General features: G+C 37.0%; 1 protein-coding gene across 4 annotated transcripts in view; it reads left to right on the top strand.

Annotated features, from left to right (window-relative positions):
• The window catches only part of LOC105216462 (sex peptide receptor), a 105,471-nt gene that overhangs the window by 27,736 nt on the left and 60,817 nt on the right, over positions 1 to 16,918 (top strand). Inside the window, exon 2 of one of the 4 annotated variants that reach the window (XM_054232590.1) lies at positions 4,659 to 7,990. The exons of the other annotated variants lie outside the window; for them this stretch is intronic. The gene's annotated coding sequence lies outside the window, so the exon portion shown is untranslated. The remainder of the gene's footprint in view (positions 1 to 4,658; positions 7,991 to 16,918) is intronic. 4 annotated transcript variants of the gene reach the window in all.

Raw genomic sequence — 16,918 nt, 5'->3', positions numbered from 1 at the left:
AGTAGAAATTGCTTTTTTATTTAAATTAATTTGCACTTGCCTGTTTTTTTCGCGGCAAATTGAAAAAATTAAACATTATTTCCCCTATTAGCGATTGAGACAAAAAAACGTGCGTTTAATCTATTCTGCCGTTTTGTTTTGCTCGATCAGCTGATCCCCTTTGTGCTTTCTCTTCTCCTTTGGTTTTGGCGTTGCCAACCATTGGAAATATAAATAGAGTGTTAGCGTTAGGAACTGAACGTACCTTACTGACAGGTGTTCTCAAACATTTTTTGCGGAGGTATGGCCTCTGAAAATGGTGATCGACGAACACCGGAGAATCCTTTTAGGAGGAACTCCAAAATAATGAGAACGCCTCCAAACGGCAACAACGAGGTACCCACAGCTTCTGGATCAACAAAGAATGGCGACAATGTCGACCAAGTTAAAAGCGGTGGAAAAAATCTGGAACCGCAGATTGGTGAAACTGCAAATGTTTTCAGTAAACTTGGTACTAAGATTAAAGAGTTAGAAAACATTATGTCTGGCCAACGACACATTAACCAAGCCATGCGCGATGTAGTAAGCAGCATAGTGAGTCTGTATAATAAAGCAGAAAAAAACGAAAGTGCACTGAAGAAAACTATGGTGGAGAAAGTGCTTATTAGTAAAGAGGTAATTACTCCAAAAAGACTGCGGGAGTTACAAGGCCAACTACCACCAACAAAGAAACATAAGAATGTAAACGAAAAATCGCAGCCAACATATAGCGAGACCTTGAAATCAGCAGGAAATAAACCCAGCGCAGGAGAAAAATGGGTGGATGTGGTAAAGAAGAAGAGGCCAATAGAGAAAAAAATCAGATTGAAACCAGACGCTATTATTTTAACCAAAAAAGACGGCGCTTCTTATGCTGATATATTGCGTAAAATAAAAAGCAACAGTGAGCTCGAAGATTTGGGATCGAATGTGACATATATTAGAAAAACTCTTAAAGGAGATCTTTTACTGGAACTGAAAAATCAAATGGACAAGAAAGCCGAAACTTTTCAGAATGCCCTAGAGGAAGTGGTCGGAGAGATGGCTATAATACAGCCAAAAAGCCACAATGTTACAATAGTATGTAAGGATTTAGATGAAATAACCACTCCTGAAGAAATTTGCGACGCATTGCAAAAGGAGTGCGGATTCCAGAACTTAGGGAAATCGAATATTAAAAATATGCGAAAAACACGTAGCGGCACACAGATAGCTCTGTTGTGTCTTCGCGCCCAAGATGCCAAAGCGGCACTTAAGCGTGGCAAAATAAAGATCGGATGGTCGATTTGTCGCCTCAGGGAATATGCCCCTATACCTCGTTGTTTTAGGTGTTTTCAACTAGGTCACATGGCACGAATATGCTGCAACCCGATTGACAGGTCTTCCCTCTGCACACGTTGTGGAACCGGGGGACACGTTGCAAAGTTATGTACCAACGCTCCAAGCTGTATGCTTTGCAAAGGAGATCACTCAGTCATGAGCACCACTTGCCCCAAGTACTTAGAAATGTCAAAATCACTGCGTAAATGAAAATATTGCAGTTAAATTTAAATCATTGCGCTGCAGCACAAGAACTGCTAAAACAGACGCTGTTAGAGAATAATATCGATATTGCCTTATTGAGCGAGCAATATATTCAGCGCTCGGAAAGCACTTGGATCTCAGACATAAGTGGCAAGGCGGCAATATGGTCCTGCAAAGGAAAACCTTTCACGTCATGCTCCAGAGCAGCTCAAACTGGTTTCACATGGGCTAATATACATGGTATATATTTTGTAAGTTGCTATGCCCGCCCCAGCGCATCAATCTCGGAATTTGAAAACTTTCTCCTTGAGCTATCTCTAGAAACTAGAGGCAAATCGCCGATAATAATAGCAGGCGATTTTAATGCATGGTCTACTGCTTGGGGAAGCAGAAGTACAAACCATCGTGGGCGCTTAATACTAGAATTCCTGAGTCAAACAAACCTTACTTTAATAAATAGCGGTACCAAAAACACATATCAAAAAGGAAATAAAGGTTCAATAATAGACCTAATGTTTGCAAATGACGCAATTAGCATGCGGATTAAGTGGGAGGTGTCAGACATGTTTACATATAGTGATCACATGGCTATCGTTGCTGAAGTTTCAGTGTCCCGAGAAACGGAACCCCCGAGAGGGAACACTGCTCAGAAACGAAGCTGGAAGCAAAACGAATTCGATACTGATGTTTTTGAGATAGTCTGGAGTGCAGCAAAGGCACCAGGCGAAGACGCGGCCCACTTAGTATCCGCATTGCGAAAAGAGCTGTTCGCAGCATGCGACGCAACAATGCGAAGGTCAAAACATCACAACAAACGACGCCCAGTATATTGGTGGAACGATGAAATTGCCACGCTGAGGAAGCTCTGTCATTCATCAAGACGTCGTTTACAGCGCAACCAGGGTAGAGAAAACGAAGATATTCTTAAAGAAACGTTTAAAAGACATAAGAAGCTCCTGAAGTCAGCCATCACTCGCAGCAAAAGATCCTGCTTTGAAAAGCTCTGCGAAGAAGCAAATATTGATCCCTGGGGAACTGCATACAAAATCTGTATGTCGAAGTTCAAAAATAAGTCGCAACAACCTAAAAGCGCTCCGTTCATGAAGAAAGTCGTCGAGGCATTATTTCCGACGCACGAAGCAATTAACATTGCTGAGCGAAATGAAATTTCAGAGTCACCCCTTTTAGTTACGGAAGAAGAACTTCTGGATATAGCGAAAAAAATTAAAAACAACAAAGCGCCTGGATTAGATGGCATACCCAACAGAGCTCTAAAGGTAGCCATAACTTTGAAACCCAAACTGTTTGCCAAAATGTACAACGCATGTATAAAAGAAGGGGTATTCCCCGACGCCTGGAAAGTTCAGCGTCTGGTTTTACTACCAAAACCAAAGAAACCACCGGAAGAACCATCATCGTACCGACCTCTGTGTATGCTCGACACAATGGGTAAAGTGTACGAAAACATAATAAGAAATCGCTTGGAGCTTGCAATCCAGGAAGTTGGCGGATTGTCAGAGAGACAATACGGCTTCATAAAAAAGAGATCCACTATCGACGCTCTAAAAGAAGTCGTTGACACCGCAAAATGTGCAGTAAGTGGCAAAAGATGGAAAGGTGGTACAAAAGAATATTGTGCGCTGATCACCCTGGATGTAAAGAATGCGTTCAACTCTGCAAAATGGACAAATATATTCAAAGCATTATATGAAATAAGCGCCCCTAAATACCTTACAAATATTATTATGAGTTATTTTGAAAACAGAAAGTTGATATTTGACACCGACGAAGGAATTAAGAGCTACTCTATTTCTAGTGGAGTTCCACAAGGCTCTGTTTTAGGCCCTCTTCTATGGAATCTCGTGTATGATGGGGTGCTGAGAAAACCACAACCAAATAACGTAAAATTAGTCGCTTACGCGGATGACCTTGTAGTGGTAGCAGTAGCTAAGCAGCTTGATGACCTTCAGAACAAATGTAATGAATGTATAAATGGTCTGCGCCAATGGTTCTCTTCCATGAGTTTGGAATTGGCTGAGCACAAAACAGAAGTATTGCTCATAAGTACCAGGAAAATTGAGGAGAAAATTACTATAACTATCGGGGAATGTGCGATTATTTCACAGCCACAGCTGAAGTATTTAGGGGTAATATTAGACTCTAAGCTTAAATTCAAGGAGCACTTGGCTTACACGTCAAATAAGGCAAATAAGATATATAACGCCTTATCAAGAATGATGGCAAACAGAGGCTGCGTACGTTCCAGCCGACGCTTTCTAATTGCTAAAGCTATGAGCTCGGTAATATTGTATGCGGCCCCAATATGGGTCCAGGCGCTAGACATTAAAGCGTATGCGAAACCAATAATTGCTGTATATCGACTCTCAGCGATAAGAGTAATAAGTGCTTTCCGAACTATATCCAGCGAAGCAGCTGAAGTATTGGCAAGTATGCCGCCCATAGACATCCAGGGTGACGAATTCGCAAGATTAAGCGAATTATCAGAACCAACAGAAATAAGAAAGAGAGAAGAGAGAAATAAGAGCACAACAATGTGGCAAAAGCGGTGGCAAACCTCAACCAAAGGACGGTGGACACACAGACTTATTCCTGACATCCATTCATGGATAAATAGACAGCATGGGGACCTGAATTTCCATCTGACACAAATATTGAGTGGACATGGGTGCTTTAGAAGCTATCTCCATAAATTCCATCACGACGATAGTCCGTATTGTCCGGTGTGTACGGAGTCCATAGAAGACTCTGAACACGTATTTTTTCACTGCCCTCGATTTTTGAACGTAAGGGACAGGTTGGAAACTGCACTTGGTGGTAGTTTTTCGGTGGAAAACTTGACTGCACTTATGTGTCAGTCCCCTAATAAGTGGAAAGCAGTTAGCGAAGCGACAGCCTCAATTATGATAGAACTGAGACAGGTACAACAGGTTAGGCGTCAGTCAGTCCGTGCCATAGAGGAGACTTAAGAATGTCTTGTCACTCCCACGAAGTAATATAGGTTTAGCGGATTAAAGTTCCGCACTCCGGCTTTCGATGCTTCCCCCTACTATAAAAAAAAAAAAAAAAAAAAAAAAAAAAAAAAAAAAAAAAAAAAGGTTCACAAGTTTCACGGAAGGTTTGTTTGATTGTGCTTGTCATATGGACGATAGCACTGCTCTAAATGGAAACCAAGATTGACAACCATTTAATTTTGAAAGCACCGTCAACTTTCGGAAAAGCGATACTTTTTCGATGCATCGATGTTTTTATTCTATGCATCACATAACACCGACGTCATGCTTCATTGCATCATATATGCCATACATTGCTCGTTTTTTGAGCGGACCACATGTGTAGCTGCTGTTAATATGTACATATATATAAGTATAAAGTGTATTTGAGAGACCATGCCCACTTTTTGAAACTTTGTGATAAGCACTCCTCACTTTAGCTCTCATCAAAACGGATGTTTGTTGGCTACCTAGAGGATACTTGGGCTAAAACCGTAGTCAGAAACTTTTCTCATCAACACCATTGTTGCCATCAGCATTGAACTTGAATGCAGAATCACTCTTGCCAACAGGTGCTACTATGGACTGAGTAGGCAATTGAACAGTAAAGTCTTCTCTCGCCGAACTAAAACCAAACTCTACAAGTCGCTCATTCTTCCCGTCTACATGTAAGGTGCAGAAATGTGGACGACACTGAAGTTTTCAAGAGAAAGGTTTTACGGAATATATGGTCCTTTAAACATTTGTGTTCGACAACATAGACATAGTTCAACGAATAAAAAGACAGCGTCTACGTTGTTCGAATGGACGAAAACTCTCCAGCTTTGATAGTATTCGATGCAATACCCGCTTATGAAAGCAGAGGAAAGGCCTGGTGGAAAGTGACGTGGTTTCTCTTGGTATTTCCAATTGGCTACAAACAGTAGGAATGACTGCCTAGCCAAATATATTTATAAATATATGTATATATATTGATGTCAGGATCTTTATAAATTATCGCTATAATTGCCATTTTACCAAACTAGTATTTGGAATTTTATATGAAAAATATATAACTTATTGTCACTAACCTTCAATATATGGGTCACCTTATCAATACCGAAAAACTAGTGCCTTTAGCAAGAAATATATTTACTTTGCAACGTGGAACAACAAAAATTTTATTAAAATTTAAGAAACACAACACAAATTCAAAAGTGCGCCCTCATTTCAGTATTTATAGCGTGCATGTGGCGAGAGTACATAAAACGCTGTATGTGTGCATGAGCTTTGATCAAACTGTGACTGCCAGCATATGTGTGCACGTGGTTGCCATATTAAGAGCAAATACCAATACTTTGTTACACGCCCCTCAAAACCACATACATATGCAGACGCGAAGCCGCTGGATTGTCGGAAAACGCAGAAGGGAGATTGTTAAACCACAAATTATAGACGAACGTTTATAGTCGTCTGCTTACAAGAAAGCTGCAAGTGCATAGCGCCAACGGGGAGACCTAACCCTTTTTCCGATTGTTAAAGTTTATTGGTAATATCAGCGTTTTTGAGCGTATGCCGCCCACCAGCCACGCCTTCTGCACTTTCGTTGAAACTAGGGTGAAACAGTTTAATGTTCCTCAGTCTTAGCAAGTTATGCAAATTTGCCAATGAATATGAATAAATTACATACAATACATAAATAATGCGTTCAAAGCAGCACAGCGCTGGGGAGCAGAAAGAAGTGATCGCTACGTAGGGCGGTAGGCGTAGGGCGGGTGGCAGTGCGAAGAGCGCAATAAAATCTATCAATCGATTATCGTCTGGCAATTGGCTTAGTTGGGATTTGTGGATTTGTAATGCAGACAACTTTAAGCAAACAATGGCGCAAATCTAATGCACGAGTATTATTTACATAGGAGCATTCCTAAACAAACAAGCGAGTAATGTATGCACATATGTTTGTATGCATGTGTATACTCATGTTATGATTAAATGTATACTTGGCTCTTGCAAATTTTTACAATTTTTCTACTTAAACAAAATATTCACTTTGCCAGCGGCATTGTCAGCCAGCTGCAGTACCCGTTGGTCGCTTGTAGCGGCGCGAGGGGTAGGAATGTGGGTCAAATGCAAATTTGCTCATATATGTCCACAAAATGCGTCGACTTTCGGTATTTATTTATTATGCTGTTCTTTTTCTGTGCTTTTTCATTGCCATGTCATAATATGCTCACATATTCTCTGACATCACTCGTCACTCTGCGGCGACTTCTCCGACAATCATTTATTTTGCTTATCTTTCAATTTCAATTTCAACGTTGCGTTGCTTTCTCTATGGCAACTCTACAGTGTTGCCAATATTGGCTCTATGTGTATGTGTGGACGTGGCTTGCTGCCCATCACGCAAAGCTATGCATATTTGCTGCTATTTTGTAGCGTTATACGAGTAACATGGCATTAAGTTTGAATCGCGTATTCCGTAAGCAAAATATTGCAGTATTTTATCGCTATTGTATTCCAGATTATACGTCGGTTATACGCGTTTCGTTTGAAAACTTTGTATACCTGCATATTTGGTTTGCTTCGCTTTCCTCAGCATTTTATTATGTACTTTATTTCAGCATGGCTAAAATTTATGCACCCTCTTCTCTTCGCTCTTCCCCGAATTCTCTGACGTCTTGATTCTGCATGCCATTTTCACAAACAATGCAAATTGATGGATGTATGTTATGAGTTTGTACTCCCCTGACTGGAGTCCAGCATTTTGCAGCTTGATCCGTTTATGCAATTTTATAGTTTTGGGTTTTATTTCTTAATATTTCTCCAGCTTTTCATCGTTCTCAATTACTGTGGTGTAGTTTACCTTAGCCTCGTTCATACTCACATACACACAATTAGGTTAGAAAATACCATATTTACTTGCAGCTGGAAGTAGCTATAACGTAGCTTGCTTTTGAATTTGGAAATTTACCGTTATTGTAGCAGTAAAAAATATTTGCATATTCTCGTATGCACATAATTGCTTCAAAGTTATACCCGTCGTAAAGTTACTATTTTATAATACATTAAATTTTTTGATAATTTGCAACACCTCAGCAAATTAGAATTGCGTTTTTAATTAGAGACTTATCAAATATTCATATTAGTTCATGTTTCATATTTTACTGCAATTAAGTATCAATAAATTGTTCGTTAATGGAATTTTATTTTAAAAATTTAAAAGCAAATCGGAAAATTTTTCTAGAACGTTCTGTAGGTATCGCCGAAGCGCTTTGAGCCTATCACTAATTTTATGAGTTCGCGTGGTTCGCCTAAAGTATGTTATGATGTTCCAACCTCAGTCTTACGAACGCTGGATAGTACATCAGGACAACTCGCTTTCCTCTATACAGCTATGGCAGTTTGCGTCCAGCAGGATTTTCAACCTCATCGCATGTATGCCTAATCACCAGTGTACGGTGAGTTCTCCCAACATTGCGGCAATTTGAACCTTTTTAAGTGCACTCAGTTCAACCGATATATTGTGAGTTATCTGACTCTTAAAGATATCAAAGGTACGAGAGAGCCCTATGCAAAGTAGATGTCTCTCACAATCGACCAATGTGCAGAGTAACATATCAATACAATCCAAACACCCCATTTTCCGATCTTCAACTTCACAAGAATAGTAAACCTATGTAACTTTAAGGTCTACATATAATATATAAATTGGCAATTTCCACCTTTTCTGAAGATTTCCTTTTGGCCAGTTGCATCTCAGTGTGGTTATGTGTATTTCCATAACTGAATAAAACAATTTTCTTTTACTTAATTTTCTTTGACTTAAGAATCCGTCCATGAATGGATTGTTCTTTGAAAACTGGCTGAATTAAAGCAAAAATAAAATGTCACAATAAATTGGTTATAAAATTGTTAACGTTATTGTCGTTAACTACGATTTGTTGCCACAATAAAAGCACCCAGCTGTGTTGTTGACCAACAATACAACTAATTCACTAGTTGAACGTTTTCCTAATTGGTCTATTTGCTGCAATTACGATTACTATTGTATTTTGTACTACTTCCAAGAATATGGTCGACCAAGCAAACATAATTCCATTTGACTAGTTCAATATGATTTTTTGTGTAACCGTATGTATACATATATTAGGTTGGCGAATTCCGCTATTTTGTATTTTGAATTTCGCGTTTATTTATAAAGCGCTACAGAGCAGGTATCAGGATATACTATACATCTTTGAGAGGTCTTGACATAACCTACAAAACGACGTTATACATGATTAGTTTGGATATTGCGTTCAACAGTTATAAACCTGTAAATATGGAGTTCACTAACGCCGAAATTCGCGCTATTTTAAAGTTTTCCTTCGTTAAAGACAAATCCGCTAGAGAAACGTTCCATGAGATTATTGGTGTTTTGGGGCTTGGTACTCTATCACTTCGAACTGCGGGGGAATGGTTTCGACGATTCAGGTGAAAACGACACCATGCCGGAGGAAGACCTGTGACGACAAATACCGATCAAATCATGGGAGTTGGTCACCAAAATATTTTCAACCATCTGTAGAAGGCTGGATACACAAAAAGGCTTGATGTTTGGGTGCCGCATAATTTGACGCAGGACCTTCTGGACCGAATCAACGCCTGAGATATGCTGCTGAAACGGAACGATCTCGACTCATTTTGAAGCCGATGGTGCCTGGCGACGAAAATGAAAATGGATCACAGACGACAATATCAAGCGAAAACGATCATGGTAGAAGGCCGGTGAATCCCAAACAGTGGCCAAGCCGGGATTGACGGCCAGGAAGGTTTTGCTGTGTATTTGGTGGGATTGGAAGGGAACCATCCACAATGGCCAGACGCTTAATTCTACCATCTACTGGGAACAAGTGGACCGCTTGAAGCAGACGATCGACCAGAAGCGTCCAGAATTGGCCAACAGGAAGGGTGTAGTGTTACACCAGGACAACGCCAGACCACACACTTTGTTAATAACTCGTCAGAAGCTACGGGAACTCGGATGGGAGGTTTTATCGCATCCACCATATAGCACGGTCATAACGCCAAGTGATTCTACCTGTTCCTGTCCATGGCGAACGTCCTTGGTGGTAAAGTTGAACCCAAAAGAGGCTTGATAGTGGCTGTCTGAGTTCTTCGCAAATAAGGAGGGGTCTTCTATGATGGGGGTATTATGACGTTGCCGTCTAGATGGAAACAGATTATCGAACGAAACGGCGCCTATTGGAACTAAAACCGATCACTGTAACACTTTTTATAAAGCATTGAATAAAGAGCAAAAAGCGGAAGTATTTGCCAACCTAATGTATAATATACACTCGCGGCCAGAGTCATCATATTAACCCTTTCATGTCAGAATTAAAATGGGCGGAGCTAACATTTTTTTTAGGACAGATATATATTAGTCTAAACTCAAATATGAAGTGATAAAAATTTCAAAGTCCTATGTATCCTGGTTCATTAGTTACAGGATGTTGCTTATAGGCACAAATTAGATTATTATAAAAAAACTAAACACTTTTTTCGTGAATTTTTTTTTTTAAGTAACTCTCTTATCTTTACTTATTTATATAGTTTATTTTGTTTTAAAATAAAACAATTTTTTTTTATGTTTTTGAGCACTTTTTGTATAAACACTTCAGTATCACTTTTTCGCGAAACCGATTTTGACAATTCCACTCTGCGGAGAAGGCCTACTGAATGAATACGTGCACAGCTCATTACAAAAAATGTAACTGTAAGCTTGCACAACACATAAGTCTAATCGAAAAAACCGCTGGTCAAAAATATTTAAATAACGAGAGTTAGAAGCCGATAAGTACAATGTTGCCTATAGGCAACATTTGGCATGAAAGGGTTAAATATGATTCATGCTTAACGATATATGTATATAACGGTTTCCCGGAAAATAAGAAATTATCCTTGTAACCCTGTTCATGTTCATGTTCATGTAAATTGGGGCAGCTTCTTCATTTACGTTTTCACACACGATAGAAATTTTAAATCTATTTCTATATTTATATTTGGATAGCAAAAAAAAACTAGGTGAGCCTAGCAACTTTTTACTGCGAACACAATGAGGATATAAGGGTTTGAGAACGTAAAAAGTAGTCGATAATTGTAGAGTATGCAAATGTTGTTTTATACTCTCTACTACAGCTTACGTTAAGTTAACAGTAATTGTATCAGTGTACATATGCCCATATAGCTTGTTTTTGTACTTGAAAACGCTTATGGGAAATATGGTCCAAGATGACAAAGCGTATTGAAAATCCCCATTGGTAATGCTAAAAGAAGGACATTTTATGCCGTTATAAATATTCATTGTATGATGACATTGGCATTTTCCTAGGTACCATTACGTAAATGGAGTCTTTATAAAACACTGGCAATTAAGTAAAAATAATTTACATTTCTGCTTTTGTTGTTTTCCTCCAATTAAAGCTTAAATTTCTTTAAAACATTTTTAGCAAACGCTTGTGTTGGCAATTAATTCTTATTTGAATGCACTTGTTCTCATAATTGCACTCTCGCTTGACTGCACACCTTTTGCTTTGTCAAAGGAAGCATCTTTTTCAGAAAAACGTCACTTTGAAGTTGAGAAGGTCAACTCTCAATAAGTACATTTTCTTCAAGGAATATTATTCCTTTTATTTCTTCAGTGAAACCGCAGTCTCATGAAGCATAAAATTCTTACACAAATTCGGAACTGTGAACAAAGCTTTGATGTGTGGTCGCTGAACTTTTACAGTTTTAAAATTACATTCCATTAACGTTTTTTAGTTCTTCATTTTTATTTTGTGTTTCTGTGCCTGGTTTTCGTGTTTGAGGTTTAGTGTATACTTAAAATTGAAGTTTTATAAAAGTTCAATTCAATAACAATAAGTGAAGCGGTAAAGAAAAAAATGATGATTCTGATTAAATACCTCCTTAACGTTCCTTATAGTTTTCATGGAGAGAATATAATATATATATATATGTTCATAGTACATTATTTCTTTAGAAGCAAGTGCTAGAAATAATTTTTTATTACTGTGTGAAATATTTATACATACTTACATAAATTTACACAAGGATAATAATATTAACAACATTAAGCATGGCTAAAGAGAAAAAAGACCGCGAAAGATTCTGTTAAGCCGCTAGATTTTTTCGGTAAATAAGTCAAGTGGCTACAAATGTTTGCAACTGAAAATAACTCAAATACTTTACTATTTTCCTTTAAGCACATTATTTTGCTTTTTCAATAGAATGTTGCCATATTTTTCCATTGTTTACGCTCATCAATCAAAATTTTCGCTTTCATTTTATTTCATGATTAATTGTTTGTGTGTTTGATACGCCTTACGACTACGTACGCTTGAACCGACGCGCGCCGGCCACTTTGTCCAGCTACCCACACAATAAAGTTCTATCAACACCCTCGCATATTGGGATTAGCGCCGAGCCTCTCCATACTTGCTCAAGCATATTGCTTCGTAATCCTGTTGCCCTTGACATTTGACCAGCGTAGCCTTCCTGATATTTCCTGTTACTAAGCTGTCCTGTGTATTCATATTTTATAATTTATCCTATACATTTACGAGATTAAAGTGTCAATTTCATTCAGCGCCGAGCCGAGCGTACGAATGAAACGTCAGACTCGTGATTGATTAGCCTACTCGTGGAAATGCAAATGCTCGCAAGCCAGAGAATACGGTTTGAAACACAGCAAATAGCTAGACGAGTAAAAGTAAAAAGCGCACGAAGGCTCGTCTGGTAATGTTCACGCTTAATATTCTGCTTTGGTTTCGCATTATGCTCGTATCCCTTCAAATTGTTTAGTAGACTTTCTTTCAAGCACTCACGGCTCATGAATAAATAGAGACACTAATGCGTGCTAGAGTAAATGTCGGATTGCGATTACTGTGCTTTCGATTAATAAGGTTGGAGAAAAGCCATAAATTGTGTGAAAATGCGGAAGAACTTTCAGATGTATTTGCATAGAAAAACTATAAAAAATGAGATAATAAACATTTGCTAATATTAAATCTTTTGAGTAGTTAAGTGCAAACAAACTGCTCGAAAACGCACGAAAAGCAATTTATTACAGAATTTTACCAAATCTCGCATTGCATTTATATACATAATACAAAATTGAAGGATTTGGAGACACATAATTGTCTTTAGTTTTCTAAAATGCTCTAAATGTGCTTTAGTAAAATCTTGCTACTACTGACAACTACTGGATGGCTTTAGATCCATACTGTAAATATAGCTGCAATATATCATATGGGGCATTCTCTGGAAAAAAAGCCACTTGAAAAAAAAAAGTTCTTTATTTTCTTTGGCAATTATATATCTTATAGTACATGTAAAACCTAAAATAAAACATATGGTTTTAGGGCTGTGTAACGCGGGGTTGCCATATTATAAGGGGCCAAAGTTTTTTGTAAAAAAATGTTCGAACCGCCATAACTTTAAAACTAATGAACAGATTTTAAAACACTATGTGACTTTTTGGTACAGAATTTCTCAAACTTTGAAACTGTATATCGTAAAAATTTTTAAAATTAATATTTCATAGCAAAAAATGAAAAAAAAAAATTTTTTTGGAATTTTTAACAACTTTTGCCCCCTTCGATTTTTTTTCGAAAATATCTTAAAATGTTCCTTATTTCATCACCTTTTTACCCCCCAAAGGGAATTTTGGGACAGCAATATTTGTATGAGCTACAAATAAAAAACCAACTCAGAACATGATGAAAAATCATTGATTTATGCACTATTATTATCAGAATTTAGCGTAACCCAGGATTAACGACGTGGACGTAGCAGACATTTAATCCCTTTTTGTTTTTTTTTATTTTTTAATATTTTTTTAAATTTTTTTGTAATTTTCAAATTTTTAATTTTTTTTTTGTTGTACTTGAATCTAATCTATGTAATAATTTAAAAAAAAAGCAAAAACCAAAAAAACAAACAAAAAAAAATTAAAAATCTGAAAAATACATAAAATAAAAAAAATATTAAAAAATAAAAAAAAAAACAAAAAGGGATTAAATGTCTGCTACGTCCACGTCGTTAATCCTGGGTTACGCTAAATTCTGATAATAATAGTGCATAAATCAATGATTTTTCATCATGTTCTGAGTTGGTTTTTTATTTGTAGCTCATACAAATATTGCTGTCCCAAAATTCCCTTTGGGGGGTAAAAAGGTGATGAAATAAGGAACATTTTAAGATATTTTCGAAAAAAATCGAAGGGGGCAAAAGTTGTTAAAAATTCCAAGAAATTTTTTTTTTCATTTTTTGCTATGAAATATTAATTTTAAAAATTTTTACGATATACAGTTTCAAAGTTTGAGAAAGTCTGTACAAAAAAGTCACATGGTGTTTTAAAATCTGTTCATTAGTTTTAAAGTTATGGCGGTTCGAACATTTTTTTTACAAAAAACTTTGGCCCCTTATAATATGGCAACCCCGCGTTACACAGACCTAAAACCATATGTTTTATTTTAGGTTTTACATGTACTATAAGATATATAATTGCCAATGAAAATAAAGAACTTTTTTTTCAAGTGGCTTTTTTTCTAGAGAATGCCCTATATATTGATACAGAATAATGGGAGATTAAAGTAATTTCGACACCATTCAGCTCCTTTAAATTCTTGAACACCAGCAATATAGCCACGTCCGTTACGCCAAACTTGTTGAGAAAGTGCGGATGGTTGAAAAGAGAATTGCCTAGTATGATGGGTTCATCGCATGACATTTGTCACATCCTTGCTTAACAAACGGCATTATAATGAGAATGTGTAACTTTCAACCGTTTGGGACGGAATTTTCTGCACAGTTCACATTTGAATTGAATTTAGTTTAAAACCGTGTCCGCTATATTGGTCCGCCATTTGGAAATTTTAAAAAGTACCGCCAAATTCGTAATCAGTGAGCCTTCGAAAACGTCCATTTAGTGCGTCAAATATAATTTTCACTACAATTCTTGCAGATGCATGTATTTTGTTCAAACGTAGTTGGCCACGTGTTAGCAAATTGTAATTCTTGAACACCGGTATAAGCTAATTTTTGCAAGGGTGGAATCTTTTCCTATGTAAATTTCTTTTCTGAGTTGTATCTTGCCGTTGCCCACTTAACGAATTCATGTCCTATTGAAATAATCCTCGCGACAACCCGACGAACAATATGCCATGCAGTAGATTTTGTAACACCGAACAATATGGCAAGTTGTCGGTAATTGTGTTACTTAAGTACCATACAAACATGTACATATATCATTCTCTTCGCAGGAATTTAAATTTTTTCCTGACGTTGTAGCAACACGCTTCACTTTCTTCATACCACGCTTCAAAAAATACTTCTTTAGAAAAATTACAAGACTAAAGTCATTCATACATATTAAATAGTTTAAAGTGTTTTGATTCAAACGGAAATGTGACTTGAAATCATCTTTTAACAAGTAAGGAAGGGCTAAGTTCGGGTGTAACCGAACATTTTATACTCTCGCAATTTATTTATTTAACTTTATTTATATTAATAATACACAATTTGACCCACATATTCGTCATATATAGTGCAAAAAGTCCATTGAAAGTTGGAAATCATAATATTAGGTTAGAAGCACCGAGGTCCTCGTGTTCGATATATGGGGCCTTAAAAACCTATGGTCCGATTTCTGCGATTTTTAGAATGGGGCTGCCACACTATTAACATAGTATTTGTGCAAAGTTCTGCACCGATATCTTCACTAGTACTTACTTTATATATTGTAAAGTAAACGATTCAGATTGTCTTCAAAGTTCTGGTATATAGGAAGTAGGCATGGTTGTGAAGCGATTTGGCCTATTTTTACAACATATCATTGGGATGTAAGGAAACTATTACATACCAAGTTTCATTGAAATCGGTAGAGTAGTTCCTGAGATATGGTTTTTGACCCATAAGTGGGCGACGCCACGCCCATTTTCCATTTTGTAAAAAAATCTGAGTGTAGCTTCCATCTGCCATTTCCTGTGTGAAATTTAGTGTTTCTAACGTTTTTGGTTAGTGAGTTAACCCACTTTTAGTAATTTTCAACTTAACCTTTATATGGGAGGGGGGCGTGGTTATTATCCGATTTCTGTCATTTTTGGACTGTATTAGGAAGTGGCTAAAAAAAACGACTGCAGAAAGTTTGGTTTATATAGCTCTATTGGTTTGCGAGATATGTATAAAAAACTTAGTAGGGGGCGGGGCAACGCCCACTTCCCCAAAAAAATTACATCCACATATGCCCCTTCATAGGCAAGTCTTCATACCAAATTTAATTTCCATAGCTTTATTTATGGCCTAGTTATGACACTTTATGTGTTTTCGGTTTTCGCCATTTTGTGGGCGTGGCAGTGGTCCAATTTTGCTCATTTTCGAAAGCAACCTTCCTATGGTGCCTAGAAATAAGTGTGCCAAGTTTCATCAAGATATCTTAATTTTTACTCAAGTTATAGCTTGCACAGACGGACGGACGGACGGACAGACAGACATTCGGATTTGAACTCCACTCTTCACCCTGATCACTTTGGTATATATAACCCTATATCTAACTCGTTAAGTTTTGGGTGTTACAAACAACCGTTATGTGAACAAAACTATAATACTCTCTTTAGCAACATTTGTTGCGAGAGTATAAAAATGTTGCAAGTCTTAACCAACAAAAATCAATATATTCATCACCAATAACAATTATTTTGACAGCCGAACTATATCTAATCGAAATGTTTTCGTTAAATTTTATAGTGGTATGTTATGCTAATATCGATACAAATTCAATTGAAGAGGCAAAATGCAATATATTGCGTATGAGAGTTTGGTTGGTCATAGGAGAAGTAGTAACTCAATATTATACATTTTGGAACAGAGACACGTTATTACAAGAAAAAAAATTTGCTTGCATATATTTAGGATATTTTCAGGAAAAAATAGCCATGGGCACTGAAGTCCTCATTCGATATCTGGGGCCTTGAAACGATAGAGACAGATTTCAGTGTTACAAACAACCGCTAGGTGGACACAACTATTATATCATGTGCAATTTGTTGCTAGAGTATACAAATAATGCAAAGGAAATAAATAATCGTGATTCGGCGAAACCGTGAATGGATAAAATTATATTTTTTAGCATATTAACATACCGTATTAGGCATAGATTCACTTGATTGATATACTCTTAAAGGCACAATTATTATCGAAATAAATCATCATAATTATATTTCGACATTATCTATTGAGATATATGCAGTATAAACTCAATCCATTAGAAAAATTCGATGTATTCTAAGGTAAAAGAAATAAGATGGGAGAAAACCTATTAATATTTGATGAAAAATGTGCCC

The sequence above is a fragment of the Zeugodacus cucurbitae genome, chromosome 5, assembly GCF_028554725.1.
Source record: "Zeugodacus cucurbitae isolate PBARC_wt_2022May chromosome 5, idZeuCucr1.2, whole genome shotgun sequence".
In the NCBI taxonomy this organism is placed as follows: domain Eukaryota; kingdom Metazoa; phylum Arthropoda; class Insecta; order Diptera; family Tephritidae; genus Zeugodacus; species Zeugodacus cucurbitae.
This window is presented reverse-complemented; position numbering and strand designations above follow the sequence as displayed.